We start from the raw sequence: 21681 nt of genomic DNA on the forward strand, positions 1-21681 counted from the left end.
AGGTAGGTTCTTTACTCAGAGAGTAGTAAGGGCGTGGAATGCCCTGCCTGCAAAAATAGTAGACTCGCCAACTTTAAGGGCATTTAAATGGTCATTGGATAAACATATGGATGATAATGGAATAGTTTAGGTTAGATGGGCTTCAGATTGTTTTCACAGGTTGGCGCAACATCGAGGGCCGAAGGGCCTGTACTGCGCTGTAATGTTCTATGTTCTATGTTCTATAAACCAGAATCAATAGGAATGCAAACTTGAATCACTCTCATTGTGAAGGGGATTATTCTAAGTTCGATTCAGAATGCATCTATTTTTGGAAAGAAATGAACCTGAAACTGAATCAGAGTCGATACCATTTTCAACTCATTGAATCTGCAAAAGATTACTTCTGATAGGACAATGTAGTTTATCCAAATCAAAGATGAATCATTGTGAAAATGCAGCTGAATCATTGAAAATTCAAAGCTGAATTGTGTTCTGGGAATGATTCTGAATTCAATCTATAATGCTTCAGAAGTGAATTGTAATGGATCAGAATTCAAACATGACTCATTGAATATATGAATCAGCATCAATACAATTTTGAATCTGAACTAGTGTGAATATGAATCAGAATCAATATCACTTCAAAGCTGAATAGGTCTCATTGTGAAAATGAACCATTCTGTGTTTGATTCAGAATCCTTTTAATGTAACGGCAATGGAGTTCTATTTCCACACTATAGGGATTCTATGATTCTATGATGATTCTATGGGACTAAGAGTGCTGAGAACATAAGCCTTCAGGCTTGGTGTCTTAATGAGTGGAGCTTTTGTAATAAAATATCTGAATTAGTTGCACAGATGGACATAAGTCAGTGTGATCTAGTTGGGATTACATAGACGTGATTGCAGGCTGACCAGGGATGGGAACTGAACTGAATATTCAAGGGTATTCAGTTTTTAGGAAGGACAGACAAAAAGGAAAAGGAGTTGGGATAGTATGTTAGTTAAAGAAGAAATTAACGCAATTAAAGGTAGGATATTAGATCTGGTGAAGTAGAATCTGTATGAGTAGAGCTTAGAAACAACAAAAGGTAGAAAACTCTAATGGGGACGGCCTATAGACCTCCAAATTGCTGTCATAATGATGGGGAAGGCATTAAACAGGAAATTAGAGACACAGTAATAAAGGCACAGCTGTAAGTATGGGAAGCTTTAATCTGCATATGAATTAGACAAAGCAAATTAATAACAACACCACTGAGGAATTCTTGGAGGGTGTACATGATGATTTTCTGCATTAATATGTTGAGGAACCAAATAGAGAACAGGTCGTCCAAGAACGTATATTGTGTAATGTGAAAGGCAGCCTCACTGCGTAAGGCCCCTTGCAGAGGAATAACCATTATGTGTTAGAATTCGTCATTAAGATGGAGAGTGATGTTGTTGATTCTGGGACTTGGGTCCTGGATTTAAATAAGGAAACTACAATGATATGAGGTGCAAGCTGGTTATGAAATATTTGGATCATACTTAAAGGGATGACAGTGAATAGGCAATGGCAAGCATTTTAAGAGTGGATGGAGGAAATGTAACAATTGTTCATTCCTGCCTAGCACACAAAACTAAAATAGGAAAGGTTAACCAGTCCATATCTAACAGGTGAAATTAGAGATAGTATTAGATCCAAGGAAAGGGCAGGCAAAGGGGCAGAACAAAAGAACTGATTATTACTTAAATGGAGAATAAACTGTAGAACACTGCAACAAAAGGGGCTTGGTTGGGAGTGTGGGGTCCTTGTGCACAAAACACAGAAAGCTAGCGTACAAGTGCAGCAGGTAATCAGGAAGGCTAATGAAATTTTGGCCCTTATTTCAAAGATGTCGTAGTATAAGAGTAGGGAAGTCTTACTGACATTGTACAGAGTGTTGGTGAGACCACATCTTCAGTACTGTGAGCTATTTTGTTCCTCTTATTTAAGAAAATATATCATTTCATTGGAGGCAGTTCAGAGAAGGTTTGCAAGGATGATCCCTGATATGGTGGGATTGTCTTATGAGCAAGAGCTAAACAGGTTGAGACTCTACACATTGGAGTTTAGAAGAGTGATCTCATTGAAATATAAAGGAGTCTTAAGGACTATGACAGGATGCTCACTTTGCTCAGAGGATGTTTCCCCTCATGGATGAATCTAGGGCCAGAGGGCAGATTCTCTGAATAAAAGTGTCCAATTTAAGACTGTGATGAGGAGGAATTTCTTCTTTCAGAGGGTTGAGAGTCTTTGGAATTCATTACTATGAGACAGCTACGGAGGCAGAGTCCTTGTGTATATTTGTTAGGTTCTTAATCAGTAGAGGAATCATGGATTTTGGGGAAAATGCAGGAAAGTGGATATGAAGAATGTCAGATCAGCCATGATTCAATTGAATGGCAGAGCAGACTTGAGGGATTGACCAGACTACTCTTGCTCCTATTTCTTACGGTCTTATGGAACAGAGGGATTAGGGAGCCCCATCGATGAATCACAAAAGACTGGCATCCAAATTTGGCAGATAACAGGGAAGACAAAAGGAACAAAAGGAATGTTGTCCTTAATTTCAAAGTGAATGGAATATAAAAGTAGGGAAGTGTTGCTAAAACTATCCGGATGCATTACAATGTGGTTTGGCAACTGCTCTTTCCAAGACCACAAGAAACTACAGAGAATCATTAACACAGCTCAGTCCATCACACAAACTAGCCTTCCATCTATTGACTGCATCTGTATTTCCTGCTACCTCGGGAAAGCAACCAAAATAATCAAGGACCCCTCCGACCCCTGTTGTATTCTCTTCCACCCTCTTCTGCGGGCAGAAAATAAAGAAATTTGAATACACATATGAATAGATTGAAGAACAGCTTCTTCCCTGCTGTCATCAAACTTTTGAATGGATGTCCAAAATGTTAATTCTGATCTCTCTCTCTTTCTCTCTGCACCTTCTCTATGGCTGCAACACTGTTATGTACTCAGTTCTGCTACCCTGATGCTATCTTTTTATGGTAGGATCTGCCAGTATAGCACGCAAAACAACATTTTTCACAGTATCTTGGTACATGTGACAAAATAAATCAATCAACCTTACAAGGCACTCATCAGACCATAGCTGGAATACTGCAAATAATTTTAGGCCCCTTAGAAGGACATACTGGCATTGGAGACAGTCCAGAGAAGGTTAACTAGGCTGATAACAGCTTTGGACGGACTATCTTATTAGGAGAGGTTGAGTAGGTTTGCCCCGTACTTATTAGAATACAGAAGAATCAGAGATGACCTTATTGAAACATACAAGATTCCTGGAGAACTTACCAGAATAGATGCAGAAGTTTTTTTTCTCCCTTGTGGGAGGTTGTAGGACCAGAGAGCATAATCTTGGAATAAGGGGTCACACATTTAAAACAAAAATGAGCAATTTCTTCTCTCAGAGGGTTATGAATCTGTGGAATTCTTTACCACAGAGGGCTGTTGAAGCATCTTTTATCACATTTAAAGCTGGGATACATGGATTTTTAGTTAGTAAGGAATTAAGTGTTATGGAGAAAAGATAGAAGAGTGGAGATGAGGATTAATAGCTATAATCTCACTGAATGACAGAGTAGACTTTATGGGCTGAATAACCCTACATTGGCTCCTATGTCTTACAGTTTTAATACAATTGACAGAAATGCTGGAGTAAAAGCTTGATAATCAGACACCCTGTTATATTATATTTACAAGAAATACTTCACTGTACAACTCTTAGAATAAGTATCCCACTGTACAACATTATAGATAAACACACAATTGTGCAATACAAACAACAGATAAACCATTGTGCAACACTAAGGATAAATGTCCTGGTTATACAGTACTATTGATCAAAATACAATTGTGAAATACTAAGGCCACACACCTAACTGTATATACTTTGGATAAATACACCACTGTACATTACTGAGGACAAATACCCCATTATACAATATTAAGCACAGGCACCCCAAAGTACATCACTGATGACAAATACCCCTCTGTCCAAGACATGAGGATAAATACCCCTCTGGACAATCCTGAAAACACATACCCCACTGATTAGTAATCAGAACAAGTACATCCCTATGCAATGCTGAAGAGACATATCCCATACCACTGTAAGGTATTTATGGGGTGTGGTATCTGTTCTGAGTATTATACGATGGGGTTTTTATCCTTCAGGTTGTACAATGGAGTATTTATCTTTAGTGCTGTAGATTGATTGTATTTATTCCATTATTATACAGTGGTGGAACTGATGCCAAGTGTGGTATAAAACAGTATTTGCACAGAGGGATATTTGTCCTAGTGAGATATAGGGGTCTATCTGTACTCAGTATTGTATCATCCACAGATGGCAATAAATAAATGACTGTACAATACAGTTGACAAAAATGCCACTGCAGAATTACTTACAACAAATGCCCTACCGGCCAAATCCTGGGATAAATATACCATTGTACGTTACTGAGAACAATTACTGTACTGTGCAATACTGTGCATATATACCTCTCTATACATCACTAACACTCCCACATACACCAATGTATAACCCTGAGGATTAGTGACCCCACTCTGCAACACTGAGGATAAATAACCTACTCTACAACACTGAGGATAAATACTCCACTGAGGATAAATACTCCACTTAACACTGTGAATAAATACCCTGCTGAACAACACTGAGGATAAATACCCCTCTGAACATCACTGTGAATAAATACCCCACTGAACAACACTGTGGATAAATACTCCACTGAACAACACTGTGGATAAATACTGCACTATATGATACTAATGATAAACACTGCATGGGGCAATATTGAAGGTAAATACAATGCTGAAGTAAAATATCCAACTTTTCAACACAAAATATATACTCAACTGCGCAATGTTGAGGGTAAACACTCCACTGTAGAACAGCAAGTATATAGATCCCACTTTACAATACTGCACATAAATACCCCATTGAACAACACTGGGGATAAGTATCCCACAGTATGATACTTAGACCACTGATTAATACTAAGCACAGCCAGATCACTGTATAATACTGAGCACAGCTGGGCCACTGCATAATACTGAGGATAAATACTCCACTATATCATTGTGAAAACAGATACTCCACTGTAAAACTTTGAGGATAAATACCAAACTGTGCAATACTGAGGTTACATTTCTTACTGTACAAAACTGAGGATAAATAATCCACAATACATATTGAGAATAAACACACTCACTCTACAATACAGAGGAGAAATATCCTGAAGTACAATAGTGTGGATAAACACCCCACATTACAAAACTGAGGATAAGTAATCAATTACAGTGAAATGGACCACTGTGAAATACAGAGAATCAATATCAGACTGAATTTACCAGGCTGACTCCAGGGATGGCTCGAAGGGCCAAATGGCCTCCTCTTGCTCATATCTTCTAACTTTCTACGTTTCTATGTTTCTAAGAACATAGGTTAAATAAGAGGTTAAATAGACCACAGTGCAATACCCAAGTTAAATATCCCACTGCACACTACTGAGAACAGATGTGCAAACTGTACAATACTGAGGACAAATATCTTACTAGTCAACACTGAGAATAGATACCTCACTGTAAAGTAGTGAGGATAAATACTCTACTGCACAAACAGTAAATATCTCACTGTACAGTAATGTGGATGCATACCTCACTGCACTACACTAAGAGCAGAAACCCAACTATGCAATACTGAACATAAATACAGAATAAATAAATCAACAGGACTTATACAATTAAAATTAGGGCTTTGGGCAGTATTGTAGAACATAGAAACCTAGGGGTTCAGGAACATAATTTTTGAAGTTTGTATCTCACATAGGTAGAGTTGTTGAAAAGGTGTTTAGCGTGCTCGCCTTTGTTGCTCAAACCTTTGAGTACAGGAGTTAGGATGTTATGTTGAGGTTGTACAGGACATTGATGGGCCTCTCCTGGAGTATTGTGTCCTTCTAGGAAGGATATTATTAAGTTGAAGAGGGTTCAGAAGAGATTTACTGAGATGTTGCTTGGAATGGAGGGTTTGAGTTACAAGGAGAGGCTGAATAGGCTGGGACTTTTTTTACTGGAGTGTCGGAGGTTGAGGGGTGACCTTATAGAGATTTATAAAATTTGAGGAGTATAGATAAGGTGAAAGTGTCTTTTCCCTAGGGTGAGGGATTTCAAGACCAGGGGACATATTTTTAAGGTGAGAGGAAAAAGATTTAAGAAAAATATGAGGGCTTTTTTTTACACAGAGAATGGTTCATGTTTTGAATGAACCTCCAGAAGAAGTGATGGATGTGGATACAGTTACAATGTTTAAAAGACATTTAGATAAGTCGATGAATAAGAAATATTTGGAGGGATATATGCCAAGTGCAGGCAGGTGGGATTAGTTCAGTTTGAGTTTATGGTTGGCTTGGATTGGTTGTTCTGTGCTGTATGACTCTATCACTCTATAACAGGATGAAAGTGGAACTTATCCACAATGCCCAGGAGGAAAATCCCTCTGTCATTTCAACAATCAGATTTATCCTCTTATTGTAAATAGTCACAATGGTCATGTTCTTGAAATCTCTTTGTCCCAGAGACCACTGATGAACTGATGGAGGTATGATGTGAGCTGATAGCCAATAGACCTCAGTGGTGTGCACCTCATTTTGTGCAAAAACTTTGTTTTTCATCTGTCGGATGGCTCACTTGAGCTAATCGATGGTTGGTGGATGATTGAGGGAATCAATGTGATTGATTCATGGTGAATCATGACTGGTGGCTTGGAGAGCTCCTATACATTGGGATCCTGGTGCAGGAGGAGTTTGAAATATTCCTTACATTGCTGAAGGATAGATCATTCTCTTTGAGAAGTCAGGAATCACCCTGTGATCATTATGGATTTTTTCCATAGATTACTTTAGTTGCCTGGAAGTAGTTGCGCATGTCATGTTGCCCCACTGCACATTGCTGAGGGCAGATACTCCATTGTACAATACTATGAACAGATAACCCAACGTGAAATACTGAGGACAGGCACATCATTGTACAATATGACAGTATGGTGTCTCAGTAGTTGGCACTGATGTCTCTCAGCACCAGAGACCTGCATTTAATTCCACCCTTGGGCACCTGTCTGTGTGCAGTTTGCACATTCTCCCTTGTGTCTGCGTGGGTTTCTATCAGGTGCTCTGGTTTCCTCCCACAGTCCAAAGGTGTGCAAATTAGATGGGTCGGCTATGCTAAACTACCCATAGTGTTCAAAGCTGTGTAGGTTAGGTGTATTAGCCATGGGAAACCAGACACCGCACAGTACAATACTGAGGGAAAATTTACCACTATACAATATTAGTGACAGATACCCCACTACTATACTGAGGACAAATACACCACTGTTCAAGACCGATATATGCCCCTCATTACAATAATGTGTAGATACCCCATTGTATAATATTGAAGATAAATATGCCATTAAATACTTTCTGGTGTGGATTAATGATTGGCTAACAGTCAGAACAGAGAGAGTAGGTTAGGGTACTACAAGGATCAGTACTTGGCCCCCTCCTGTTCACAATCTATATTACTGATTAGGAGATGGGGATCAAATGTCGTATTTCCAAATTTGTGGATGAGACAAAACTCAGTGGGAACATACGTTGTGAGGAAGAATTAAAGGGGCTTTAGGAGGATTTGCAGAGGCTTAGTGATTAGCAAGAACTTGGCAGACGCAATATTATGTGGAAAAATGAGAGGTTATTTGCTTTTGTAGGAGGTCCAGATGTGCTCTGCATCGCTTAAATTGGAAAGGGTTGGAAACTAAAAATTTAGAAAGGGACCTAGGTGTCCTTGTCAATACGTCACTGTAGGTGGAGTAAGCTATTAGAAAGACTAATGGAATGTTAACTTTTAGGGAAGAGGATTTGACGACAGGAATAGTAAGATGCTGCTTTAATTGTATAAGAGCTTAGTTAGACCACACATGGACTATTGTGCGTGCAGTTTTGTTGCCGCTATCTCAGGAAAGATATTGTCACCATGGAGGAGGTGGAAGAAAGGTTCACCATACTTCTTCCCACCAGAATGGCGGGACTGTCCTATGAAGAGATATTGGGCAAATTATGCCTGTACTCTCTAGAGTTTCAAGGAACGAGGGGTGATCTCAATGAAACTTAGAGATAGAGTATGCAGATAAGCTGTTTCTCCTAGTTGGGGAATCTAAAAACAGTGGGCACAATTCAAAATAAGAGGGATTCCAAGATGAAGGGAACTTTTTTTACCACGGGCTGTCAATCTTTGGGATTCTCTATCACAGAGAGCTGTGGAAGCTTAGTCTTTGAGTATGTTTAAGGTAAAGATTGATAGATTTCTGATTACCAGGGTTATGGGGATAGGTTGAGTAAAAGGCATAGAAGCGTTTGATCAGCCATGATCCTATTGAATAGTGGACTGAATGGCCTACTTATGTTCATTTTCTTTTATTCTGTACAACACTGTGAATAGATACCATGCTATACAATACCGAGGCCAAAACCTCAACTTTATAAAATTGAGGATAAACATCATACTGTACAATACCTACAACAGATACCGTACCGTCCAGTGCTGTGGACCTCACTGTATAGTGTCTAGGATAGACATCCCACAGTACAATGTTATTTTCTTTCTTGGTTACACCGTGTTTGAGCTTCCACTCATCTCCCTGTTCATTGAACAAAGAACAAACAATAAAGAATTGTACAGCACAGGAATAGGCCCTTTGGCCCATCAAGTCGCACCGACATGATGCCAGTCTAAACTAAAATCTTTTTCTCTCTATTCCCTATTCATGTATCTATCAAGATGACCTTACACATTGCTACTGTCTCTGCTTCTACCATCCCCTCTGTCAGTCCATTCCAGGAATTTATCACCCTCTGCGTAAAAAAAACTGCCTCTCACATCTCCTTTAAACTTTCCCCCTTTTTCCCTAAATCTATGTCCCCCAATAAGTGACATTTCTACCTTTGGAAAAAGACTCTAACCTATTCTACCTATTCATGCCTCTCATAATTTTGTAAACCATTATTGGATCACCCCTTAGCCTCTGACATTCAAGAGAAAACAAACCAAATTTGTCCATTCTGCCCATAAAGTTAATATCCTCTGAACAAGGTAACATCCTTGTAAACCTTTTCTGTACTCTCTCCAAAGCCTCCACATCCTTCTGATAGTGTGGCAACCAGAACTGTCTGTAATATTCCAAATGTGACCTTACTAAAGTTCTATAGAGCAACATGGCTTGCCAACTTTTATACTGTATGCCCCGAACTATGAGGTCAAGCATGCCATATGCCTTCTTGACCACCTTATCCACTTGCATTGCCACTTACAGGGAACTGTGGACCTGTACACTTAGGTCCCTCTGTTTACCGATGCTCCTAAGAGTTCTGCCATTTACTGCATACTTCGCTCCTGCTTTAGACTTTCCAAAATGCATCACCTCACATGTATCCAAACTAAATTCCATCTGCTGTTTCTCTGCCCAAGTCTCCAGCCTATATGTATCCTGCTGTTTCCTCTGGCAGTCCTCCTCAATATCCACAGTTCCCTTTGTATTCTATTCACATTGGTTGTAGTGACGTAAACATTTAGAATTTGATGAATGTATTAAGTGTGTTTGAAGTTGGCAGAATTTTCTGGGCCTCTCCACATCACTGCATCCTGTTCAGAAGCAGATGATCCTGTTCATTGACAAGCAAACACAACATATTGCTATTCTTGATCTGTTTAACTTTGCCCATTGATCCTGCCTACATGAATTTGATTACTCCTTTTACAATTAAGCAGGTTAAGCAAGCCCAGACATCAAACTTTTCTTACTTTCTTCACAACTGGTTTGAATAAATTCCTTTTTAAATATCTGTGTTGTTATAGACTGTTGTTTGTATCAAACTAATCAAAACTGTTCTGAGGAAGGGTCACCGGACCCGAAACGTTAACTCTGTTTTCTCCTCCAAAGATGCTGCCAGACCTGCTGAGCTTTTCCAGCAACTTTGTTTTTGTTCCTGATTTACAGCATCCGCAGTTCTTTTGGTTTTTAATCAAAACCTTTGTTCATTTCACGTCACCATCAGTGAGAAACTTGGAGATGCAGAATAACTTCAAAGGAAGGTGGGGAGTAAAGATGAGAAAAAGCTTCAGGTAATTAAAACTGTATTGTAAAATATGCTCTGAATTCTTGCCTGCAACTATCATTATCATAGAGGAATGATGAAGTGCAGAGTATGTAGATTCTGAGAAACGTTGTGACAGATTTTGTCAAACTGAGGCAATAATGCACCCACGGGAAAGATAGAGATTTCCTTCCACTTTCCCAAGCAGTAGTGACAGAATCATTCTAATTATATGGGGCAGATTAAACAGTAAAAAGAATTGGTCAGTTTGAGTTTGGGATTTTGTTAAACTCAGTAAATGTCAACAAATCTGCAAGATAACAGGCTGGATTAGCAGCTATTTTGAGGTTAGCTGGCTGATTACAAAGATAACTGCCTGCAGACCTTTTGAATCAAATTCCCTAAAGTGGAGAAAGAGGCCATTCAGCCCATTGAGTGTGCACTGACCCTCTGAAGAGTTCCTACCCAGATAACCCCATCCTACCCCTGTAAACCCTGCATTTACCATGGCTAATCCACCTAACCTGCACACCTTTGGACTGTAGTAAGAAACCAGATCATCCAGTGAAAACTGATGCAGACACAGGAAGAGCATACAAACTCCACACAGACAGTCACCCAAAGTTGGAATTAAACCTTGGTCCTTGGAGCTGTGAGGCAGCAGAGCTCACCACTGAGCCACCGTTCCACCTTAGCTGTCCTGGTAGTCAGATCTTCCTGGCTTTGTTGCAACAATCGGCATATTTCAAGGTCCCAGTCTACATGGTGAAGGATGCAATAAAGCTTGGGGCAGTTGCCTCCATGACACAATGGGGAAAGAACCCTTTCCAAGGTCTTTTGCCAAAAGTAAGATAGGGGTCCGTTCAGTTCTCAGACCTCCCCACAAGTCAAAAACACTTTTCCTACATGAACTTAAAACATCTTTTGCTTGCAATTGTACGGCAGCCCTGTTAGATGTCAAATTCCAATATATCGTTTGTGTGTGTTTCTTTCTTTCTGTTTGCAAAGATGGAATGGATTGAGAACCTTGTTTGTGTACTTATGGATAATTTTTTATGAATATATTTTTGCAATTAAAAAAAGTGCAATGATGCCAAGGAGAGCTGGCAAAGACTAGCTGATGTGCTCAGGTCAGTGTTCAAAGATCTTAAACTGTTCAACAAAGATCATAAGTGTGCATTGGGTGGGTAAGGGTGTGCCTGAATGAACAATGGTTTGGTGAATGAGGTTTGAAGGGAGACCAAAAAGGAGAAGGTTCATTCAGGATGGCACCAAAAACATAGAGACAGTTTTTCAGGGATGTGTAAAAATGAAGCTGAGGCCTCAAAGGACAAACCTCATTTACTGTGTCACATCCAGTCCCTCCACCACCAATGCTCAGTAGCACCAATGTTTAATGTCTACAAGATGCCCTGCAGAAATTCACCAAACATCCTTAGATAGTACCTGCCAAACCTATGACCACTTTCATCTAGAAGGACAAGAGTAGCAGATACACCACCACGTTCAAGTTCCCCTCCAAGCTCCTCACCTTCCTGACTTGGAAATATATAGCCATCCCTTCAGTCACTAGGTCAAAATCATGGAATGCCCTCCCTAATGGCATTGTAGGTCAACCCACAGAAGGTGGACTGCAGCAGTTCAAGAAGGCTACTCACCCCCACCTTCTCAAGAGCAACTAGGAACAGGCAATAAATGATGGCCAGCCAGCAATGCCCACGTCCCAGAAATAAATAAAATAAACAAAAACAGAAATTGCTGGAAAAGCTCAGCATGTCTGGCAGCGTCTGTGAAGAGAAATCAAAGTTCCCATTTCAGATCGAGTGACCCTTCTTCAGAACATTTTGGGTCACTCAACCTGAAATGTTAACTTTGATTTCTCTCCACAAATGCTGCCAGAGCTGCTGTGCTTTTCCAGCAATTTCTCTTTTTGTTTCTGATTTAAAACATCTGCACCTGTTCTTACATTTTTTTATTTGCTAAGTGATGAGTTATAAAATGTCATTAACTGTCTAAAAGTGTGGATCATAGCTATCATCTGACTGTTTTTACTGGGCTAAGAATTTGCAGTGATCTGGAACAGGTTGACCCTGTTAACTATGAGGTTCTTGATTGGCATTGTTAACCTGGGTAAAGCCTTAGCTAAACAATATAAACAAGTGATTAGAATCCCCTCAGTTGGGGACTGTCTCTGAGCTGGCTGACTACAGCCAGTGTACTGTGCACAAGTAAATAAACGGACACCAGCCTCTGTGCAGTTATTTCAGAATTAATGTAAGATAAGGACACAAAGTCAATTTCTTCCAGCTTTAGGGTTAAAAAGAATTAAGTTTAATCAGCTGTTCAGACATGTTGTGGTACACCTCATTTGCAGATGAGATTTGAACCCGGACCTAAGCTCTTCATGGAGAGGAGCTGATTAGGTAAACTGGTTCAGTCTCGTTCTCACACTGAGGTTTCAAATAGTATAAATGCAAGTGGAGTGGAAATTTCAAGCAGATTGAACTTGGTGAATGGTGAGCTGCAAAATGTCAACATATTTCTAAAGTGCGACCTACAGCTAGCATTGAACTTTTTTTTATTGGACTAAGAATCAAATGAAGGTAAGAAAATAAAGTTTCTCCTGGCATTGGACAGAGTAAACTAGCTCTTCTGGAGAGTAAATATAGAAAATGTTGGAGAAACTCAGCAGGTCTAGAAACATCTGTGGAGAGATAATATTTTGGGTCCAATATGACTTTTTGGTTCTGAAGAAGTCATACCAGGTTCAAAATATTAACTCTCCACAAATGTTGCCAGACTGCTGTGTTTGTCCAGCATTTTCTGCTTTTATATCAGATTTCCAGCACCCTCAGTAATTTTGCTTCTATTGGAGAGTAACTGATTAATTGCTTAGATTCAGTCTAGTTCTCGCTAGTAAAAGCCAAAAGAACTGCGGATGCTGTAAATTAGGAACAAAAACAAAGTTGCTGGAAAAGCTGAGCAGGTCTGGCAGCATCTGTGAAGGAGTTAACGTTTTGGGTTCTAAGAAAGGGTCACCGGATCCAAAATGTTAACTCTGTTTTCTTCTTCACAGATGCTGCCAGACCTGCTGAGCTTTTCCAGCAACTTTGTTTTAGTTCTCTCTGGTGCCAGGTCTACAACGAGAAGCAAATAGGACAACAGTACAAAGAAACATTAGGATGATTAAAAATGGCAAAAAGGCAAACTAAAGGCTTTGTATCTAAATACATGAAGCATTCAGAATTAGTAGAGGAACTGATAGTGCAAATCGAGATAAATGGATATGATCTCACAGCCATTATGTAGGCATGGTTATAAGGAGAGCAAAACTGGGAACTTAATATCCAGGGATATTTGACATTTTTGAAAGACAAGAGGATGGAAATTTGGTGGGGTAACACTGTTACTAAGGGATGAAATACGAAAGTTGTGAGAGATCATCTAGGCTTGGATGATGGAGAGTTCATTTGTGCGGAGGCAAAAACCCACATGAGGAAGAGTTAGTGTATAGACTTCCAAACAGTTGCCACGCTGTTGAAAAAGTTATAAATCAACAAAAAAAAGGGACGATGTAAAAAAAGAGCAATAACTATGGGTGAATTTAATCCTCATGGATTGGTGCAATAGCTCAGTGTTGCCTTGCACTGCCAGGGAACGAAGTTTGATTCCAGCCTTGGGTGACTGTCTGTGTGGAATTTGTAATGTTCTCCCCATGTTTGCATGGGCTTGTGCCAGGTGCCCGGGTTTGCTCCCAGAATCCAAAGACCCAAAGATTAGTCTATTGTTTGAAAAATGTTGAAATTGATTATTAAGGAAGTAATAGCAGCACATTTAGAAAGTCTTAATATAATCAAGTAGAATCAGCACTGCTTCATGAAAGGGAATTCATGCCTCACTAATTTATTAGCTTTTTGAGGAAATCTCAACCAGAGTGGATAGAGGGGGATCAACAGATTTGTTGAAATTAGACTTCCAGAAGGTGTTTTACAAGGTACCTGACACGTTTAAATCATAAGATAAAAGCTCAATGCATTGGAGGTAGCATTTTGGCATGGATTGAGAATTGGCTAATGGGCAGGAAACGGCGTGTGGGAATAAGGGGTTCTTTTTCAAGTTGATGACCCATGACCAGTAGGGTTAGAACAAGGGTCATGCTGGGAATGCAACTGTTTACAATATGTATTAATAACTGAGGAAGGAAACAAGTGTACTGTAGCTAAATTTGCAAATGATATAAAAATAAATGGAAAGGCAAGTTGCAAGAGGGATACAAACAGTTTAACAGAGAGATATTGACAAGAGGGCAAAAAGTTGGCAATTGGAGTCAACTTGAAAAAAAATGTGAAATTGTTCAATTTGGATGGGATAACAAAAGAACAGACTATTATTTAAATGGAGAAATAAACTTCACAAAGCTACAACGCAAAGGGACTTGTGCACGAAATACAGAAAACTAGCACACAGGTGCAGCAGGCAGTCAGGAACGCTAATGGAATGTTGACCCTTACTTCAAGGGTGTTGGAGTATAAGAGTAGGGAAGCCTTAATCTAACTGTACAAGGTGTTGGTGAGACCACATCTAGAGTACAGTGAGCAGTTTTGGTCCCCTTATTGAACAAAAGATATTATTTCATTGGAGACAGTTTCAAAAAAAGTATGCCAGGTTGATCCCTGGTATGGAAGGGTTGTCTTATGAGCAAAGGCTAAATGGGTTGGGAGTTTAGAAGAATGCGAGATGATCTCATTGAAACATATAGGATTCTTAAGGGGCTTGACAGAGTAAATGCTGAGAGGATGTTTCCCGTCATGGGAGAAGTCTAGGACCAGAGGGCATATTCTCAGATTAAAGGGGTGGCAATTTAATACTGCGATGAGAACAAATTTCTTCTTTTCAGAGGGTTATGAGTCTTTGGAACTCTTTGCCACAGATAATTGTGGGGGACAGAGACCCTGTCACATTTAAGGCTGAGATAGATTCTTGATCAACAGGGGAATCAAGGGTTAAGGGGGAAAGTCATGAAAGTGGATGTGAGGAATGCCACATTAACCAGATCCTAATGAATGGCAGAGCAGGCTCAAGGGGCAAAAGAGCCTACTCCTGTTCCTATTTCTTATGGTGTTATAGCACTTCACAATCTATTTCACAACTTGGATGTGGGGACTAGCTGTAATACTTCCAAATTTTCTGATGGCACCTAACTGGGTGGGGCTGTCTGTTGTGATGAGGATGTAAGGAGGATTCAGACAGACTGTACAATTGTGCTAGATGGAATGTAATGTAAATAAATGTAGCATTATTTACTTTGGCAGAAAGAAAGATAAAGCAGAATATGTGCTAAATAGTGAGCGGTTAGGAATTGCGGATGTCCTTGTCCATGCCTGTGGGTACAGCAAACAATTAGAAAGGCAAACAGAATGTTTGCATTCATTTGAGCTGATTTGAGAGCAGTAGTAAAGGCATCTTGCTGCATTTGTATAGAAACTTGGTAAGTTCTCTCTTACTCTATTGTGTACAGCTTTGGTTTCCTTAACTAAGGAGGGATATAGTTTCCAATGAAGGCACATCAGATTAATCCTGGGAAGGTAGGATTGTTTTATGAGGAGTGATCGAAGAAACCAAGTTTTAATTTTCTAGAATCTAGAAAAGGAAGGGTGGCCTCATTGAAACTTAAAAAAATCTTACAGGGTCAACGTCAATAGGATGATTTCCCTGGCTTGTGACTCTAGATAAGGATAAGGAACAGGTCATTTCTTCAGAGGGTGGTGAATCTTCAGGAGGTTGTGGAAGATCAACAGTTGAGCAAGTTCAAGACAGAACTCGATAGGCTTCTGAAAACTAATGACTTTAAGCGACATGGAGATATGTGAGAAAATGACATTGAGGAGTTGCTTACCTACGATCTAGACTGGCAGGGCAGGGTTTATGGGCTGTACGGCCTATTCCTGTGTTCATCCAACCATTTAAACATTATTAGCCACACATATGGCAGATACTACAGATCACACTCTGGACCTATCAGCAATTTCATAAGCCATTGAGCTTGAGGAAAAGCATGTCATCCTCAATCCCACCTCATTTACTAATGTCCTGTAGGTAAGGAAACTACCATCCTTACCTGGCCTACATGTGACTCCAGACCCACAGCAATGTGGTTGATTCTTAACTGCCCTCTGGTCAGTTAGGGATGGTCAATAAATGCTGCCTAGCCAGCGACGCCCTCATCCTGTTAATGAATAAGGAAAAAAAAATCCCATGACTCTATCAAAGAAGGAAGAGAGGGTGGGTGAGTGTGGAGTGGAAGAGACAAGAGAGTGAATAATTGAATGGGGAGTGGACAGTGGTGGATAGTTGGATCAGATGTGTGGTTTGGAGTTTGCCTATCATTGATTACGCAGTTAATCACAGACCCACATTAGAAATTAAACAGTGGGAGAACAGTGGAGCAACTTTTAAGGGAAATCAAAATCAGAGAGAAGGAAGTTTATAGTTAAATAAAGGGAAAGCAAGTGGACAGGAGCAATGTTGGCCCAATAAAGTTTGAAAGTGGGATATTGTCAATGACTTTGAGAAATGGCAGACATGTTGAAAAATTAATGTGCCTCTGTATTAACAGTAGAGAAAGAGGATAACTTACCAGAACTCCCAAGGAAATTAATAATGGGAATAGGGAACAGGGACTTAATAAAATTAACATTAAGCAAAATATTGATGATAAGGAAATTATTAGAATTAAGGAGTTAGAAATCCCCAAGACCTGATGCTTTCTGTTCAAGAGTATTAGAGGAACTAAGGGACTACACTGTAGATGCCCTAACCATAATCTTTCAGACTTCCCTAAACATAGGATTATCACACTGGACTGGAAAATTGCACATGTCGCTCTGTTTTTTAAGAAGGGTGAAAGAGGAAAACCAGGGAATTACAGACCATTTAGCCTAACAAGTGTAATAAGGAAACTGTTGAAGTCTATAATCAAGGATGGGGTAAGTGAACATCTCAAAATTTCAGTTAATCAGGCACAGCCAGCATGGATTCATGGCAGGTAGGCCAAGCCTGACAAACTTTATTGAATTTTTGCAGAGGTAGTAAAGGAATATCTATGGATGTTGTTTGAATGGACTTCCAAAACACACTTGCTAAATTTCCACATAAGTTGATAGCATAAAATTGCAACAGGATATTGATAAACTAAGTAAATGGGCAAAACTATGGCAGACGGAGTTCAATGGAAGCAAATCTGAGGTTAGCTATTTTGTACTGAAAAAGGATGAGTCAGGGTACTTTCTAAATTGTATGAAATTAAATATGATGGATGTCCAAAGAGACTGGGGGTTCAGGTGCATAGATCTTTAAAGTGCCAGGAACATGTGCAGGAAATAATCAAGAAAGCTTTATATCTAGAGGACTGGAGTATAAGGATGCAGAAGTTTTGCTGCAGTTTTACACAACTCCGGTTAGACCCATATTGGAGTGCCGTGAGTAGATCAATACACCACACCTTAGGAAGGACATATTGAAGGAGTATAATGTAGGTTTACAAGAATGAAGTGTGGACTTCAGGCTTGAAGTTATGAGGATATATTATAGAAATGCTAGGCAGCACAGTGGCTCAGTGGCTAGCACTACTGTCTCATAGAGCTAGAAACCCAAGTTTGATTCGAGCCTTGGATGACTGTCTTTCTGGAGTTTGCATGTTCTCCCCATGGCTGCGTGGGTTTCTGCCAGGTGCTAAAGCTTTCTCCCACAGTTCAAAGATGTGCAGGATTTGCACCGTAGTGTCCAAGGATGTTTGGCTAGGTAGATTAACCAGGGTAAATGCACGGTTATAGGCTTGGGGGTACAGGGACTGGGTGGGATGCTCTTCGGAGGATTGGTGTGGACTTGATGGTGATAGATTTGAGAAAGGGGGCAGAGCAATGACACCCGGCTGTCCTTATTCATGCCGGTGTAACATAAATAAAGAAGACAAATGGTATGTTGGTCGTCATTGTGAGAGGATTTCAGTGCAGGGCCTTGGTGAGACCACATTTGGGGTATTGTGTGCAGTTTTGGTCTCCTTCTGTGAGGAAGGACGTTCTTGCTAGCAGAGGGAGTGCATCAAGGGTTTATTGATGGCAGGATTGAAGTATGAGGAGAGGATGAATTGGTTAGGATTATATTTGCTGGAGTTTAGATTATTGAGGGGGACCTCATAGAAATCTATAAAACTCTAACAGGAATAGACAAAGTAAAAGCAGGAAGGATATTCCTGATGGTGGGGGGGGCCTAGAGGTCAGGGTCACAGTCTAAGAATACAGGGTAAACGATTTAGGACCGAGATGAGAAGAAATTTCTTCACACAGAGATTGTTGAGCCTATGAACATCACTACCACAGAGAGCATTCAAGACCAAAATATTGCATGGAAGAACTGAATATTGCACTTGGGGCTAAAGGGATCAAAGGATATTGGGAAGAAGTAGGAACAGGTTAGTGAGTTGGATAAACAGTAATGATCATAATGAATGGCAGAGCTAGCTTGAAGGGACAAATGGCAACATTTGCTCCTATTTTCTATGTTTCTATGTAAACTTTGAAGTACAGCGGGATCTGGGGTGTCTTTGTACATGATTCTTAAAACATTCATACTCAAGCTCAGCTATAATTAGGAATGCAAGTGCAATGCTGGCATTTATTTCATAAGAAATGGAACATAAGATTAGGGGCATGTGTCCCTGCTGTAGTGGGCCTTCAAAATCTTATTTGATCTATTGCAGGAGCAAGCTGTTAGTGTTAAATACCACAGTCTTGACTGTCTCTTCATTTGAGTGTTGTTCTTTAAAAAGACTAGTATTAACATCCATTGCATTCCTGAACAAGTTGCTTTGCGAAATAAGAATCTATGGGTCCCTTCAACACCTAATGGTTGAAGCCACTTTCCGAAAATATCTCCCAACTCTGTTATGACACTAAGCTGAATGGCAGTGTGTGCTGTGGGAAGGATACTAAGAGGTTGCAGAGTAACATGGACAGTCTGGCTGAGTTGGAAAATACTTGGCAAATGCAGTATAACTTGGATAAATATGAGATGAATTGTGGCAAAAACAAGAAGGTAGATTATTATCTGAACTGTGACAGTTTGGGAAAAGATGAGGTGAAACGAGACCTAGATGTCATGGTGGTACAGTTGCTGAAGGTTGGTATGAAGTGCAGCAGGAGGTGAGGAAAGCTAATGGCACGCTGGCCTTCATAGCGAGAAGATTTGAATATCGTAGTAGAGATATCTTGCTGCAGTTATACAGGGCCTTGAGTATTGTGTGCAGTTTTGGTTTTCCTGTCTGAGGAAAGATATTCTTGCTGTTGAGGGAGTCCAGCAAAGGTTCACCAGACTGATTCCCAGGATGGCAGGATTGACATCTAAAGAAAGATTAGAGTGACTGGGCTTGTACTCACTAGAATTTAGAAGAATGAGGGGGGTGATCTCATAGAAGCATATAAAATCCTGATGGGGCTGGACAGGCTAGATGCAGGAAGAATGTCCCTGATGTTGGAGCAGTCCAGAACTAGGGGTCACTGAGATGAGGAAGAATTTCTTCACTCAGAGTTTCGAATCTGTGGAATTCTCTACTACAGAAAGCTGTTTGGGCCAGTCTATTAGATATGTTCAAATGGCAGTTGGACATGGTCCTTGCAGCTAAGGAAGAGTCTAGAGGTCGAGGTCACGGTCTAAGAATACAGGGTAAACCATTTAGCACTGAGATGAGGAAAAATTTCTTCACACAGATTGTTGAGCCTGTGATCATCACTACCACAGAGAGCAGTCAAGACCAAAACATTGTAAGGTCTCAAGAAAGAACTGAATATTGCATGTGGGGCTAAAGGGATCAAAGGATATGGGGTAGAAGTGGGAACAGGTTAGTGAGTTGGATAATCAGTCATGATAATAATGAATCAAGGGGTATGGGGAGAAAGCAGGAATGGGGTACTGAAATTGCATGATCAGCCATGATCATATTGAATGGTGGTTCAGGCTCAAAGGGCCGACTGGTCTACTGCTGCACCTATTTTGTATGTTTCTGTCCTCAATGAGTGGGGGCACCAAGTGAAGATTTCTTGGTTGGAGTTGACACAATCATCTTTTCATCTACTAACCCCAGACTCTCTTATTTTAGGGCAAATTGTCTGTATTCCCTTTCTAATTGAAACTTTCTGTCTGTTTCACATTTCCAATTCTTTGTCCTTTTTCCAGTCCGAGTTCTTAAATTTCTTCTCCTCTATTTCAAGCTGCTTCATCTGCAACTAAATTCTAGCTAAATCAAACTGCATTTTATTTCAGTCAGGCTTTTCTTTCTAGTTCCAAATGCTGTGCTATGACCTCAGTTAAATCTACCTTTTTAGACCCTCCCTTTAAATTCCACTTCAACAGTTCGGCTAATGCTATTCGTTAATCATTGCGAATAATTTTGGCATAAATTATTTCTGCAGAGAAGTCATAAAATTGACAAAGCTATACCTGCTTTCCAGTAAATTATAAGGTACATTGTGAGATCCTGTTGGCTTTACCTTTAGAAAATCCTATATCCATACTTGGATTTGATACGTCACAAAGAGATCTTAATCTATTTGTGATCCCAGACCGGACTCAGTTTTAGTACGATCCTGGGTAAGATCTGCAAAATTTGATAATCCAGTCAGAGATCAGTAACTTTTTGCTTAACACAGATTGTAAAGACCATACAGAGTCATAGAGTAATACAGCACAGAAACAACCCCTTCATCCAACCAGTCCATGCCAACAATAAACCTGAACTAAACTAATCCCACCTGCCTGTGCTTGACCCATATCGTTCCAAATATTTCTTACTCTGGTACTTATCCAAATGTCTTGAAACGGTGTAACTGTACCCGCATCTATCACTTGCTCCCGAAGTTCATTCCACACACAAGCACTCCCTGTGTAAACAAATTGCACCCTGTGTCTTTTTGAAATCCTTCTCCTCTCACCTTAAAAATATGGCCCCTTGTCTTGGAATTACCCACCCTAGTGAAAAGATAACTGCCATTCACCTTTTTGATACCCGTCATAATTTTATAATCCTCTATCACCCCTCAACCTTCTATACTCCAGTCCCAGCCTATCTAGCCTCTCCTTCTAACTCAAACTCTCCATTCCAGGCAACATCATGGTAAATCTCTTCTGAACCCTCTCCATCTTAATAATGGGACACAGTACTCTAAAAGAGGCCTCACCAATGTGTTGGACAAATTCAACATAGTGTGCCAACTCCTATACTCCAAAGTTTGTGCAATGAAGGCAAGTGTAGTAAACGCCTTCTTAATCATCCTATCCATATGTGAGGCAAACTTCAAAGAATTATGATCCTGAACTCCTAGGTCTCTCTATTCTAAAACCCTACCCAGGGTCCTACTATTAATTGAGATAACAAGGTGTAGAGCTGGATGAACACAACAGGCCAAGCAGCATCAGAGGAGCAGGAAAGCTGACGTTTCGGGTCTG

General features: G+C 40.1%; 1 protein-coding gene across 1 annotated transcript in view; it reads left to right on the plus strand.

Annotated features, from left to right (window-relative positions):
• Positions 1-12698: 12698 nt before the first annotated feature.
• The window catches only part of LOC109913361 (ectonucleoside triphosphate diphosphohydrolase 8-like), a 123789-nt gene continuing 114806 nt past the window's right edge, over positions 12699-21681 (plus strand). The window contains exon 1 of the mRNA XM_048613807.1: positions 12699-12785. The gene's annotated coding sequence lies outside the window, so the exon portion shown is untranslated. The remainder of the gene's footprint in view (positions 12786-21681) is intronic.

Source organism: Rhincodon typus, chromosome 28, assembly GCF_021869965.1.
Source record: "Rhincodon typus isolate 14 chromosome 28, sRhiTyp1.1, whole genome shotgun sequence".
Classification (NCBI taxonomy): domain Eukaryota; kingdom Metazoa; phylum Chordata; class Chondrichthyes; order Orectolobiformes; family Rhincodontidae; genus Rhincodon; species Rhincodon typus.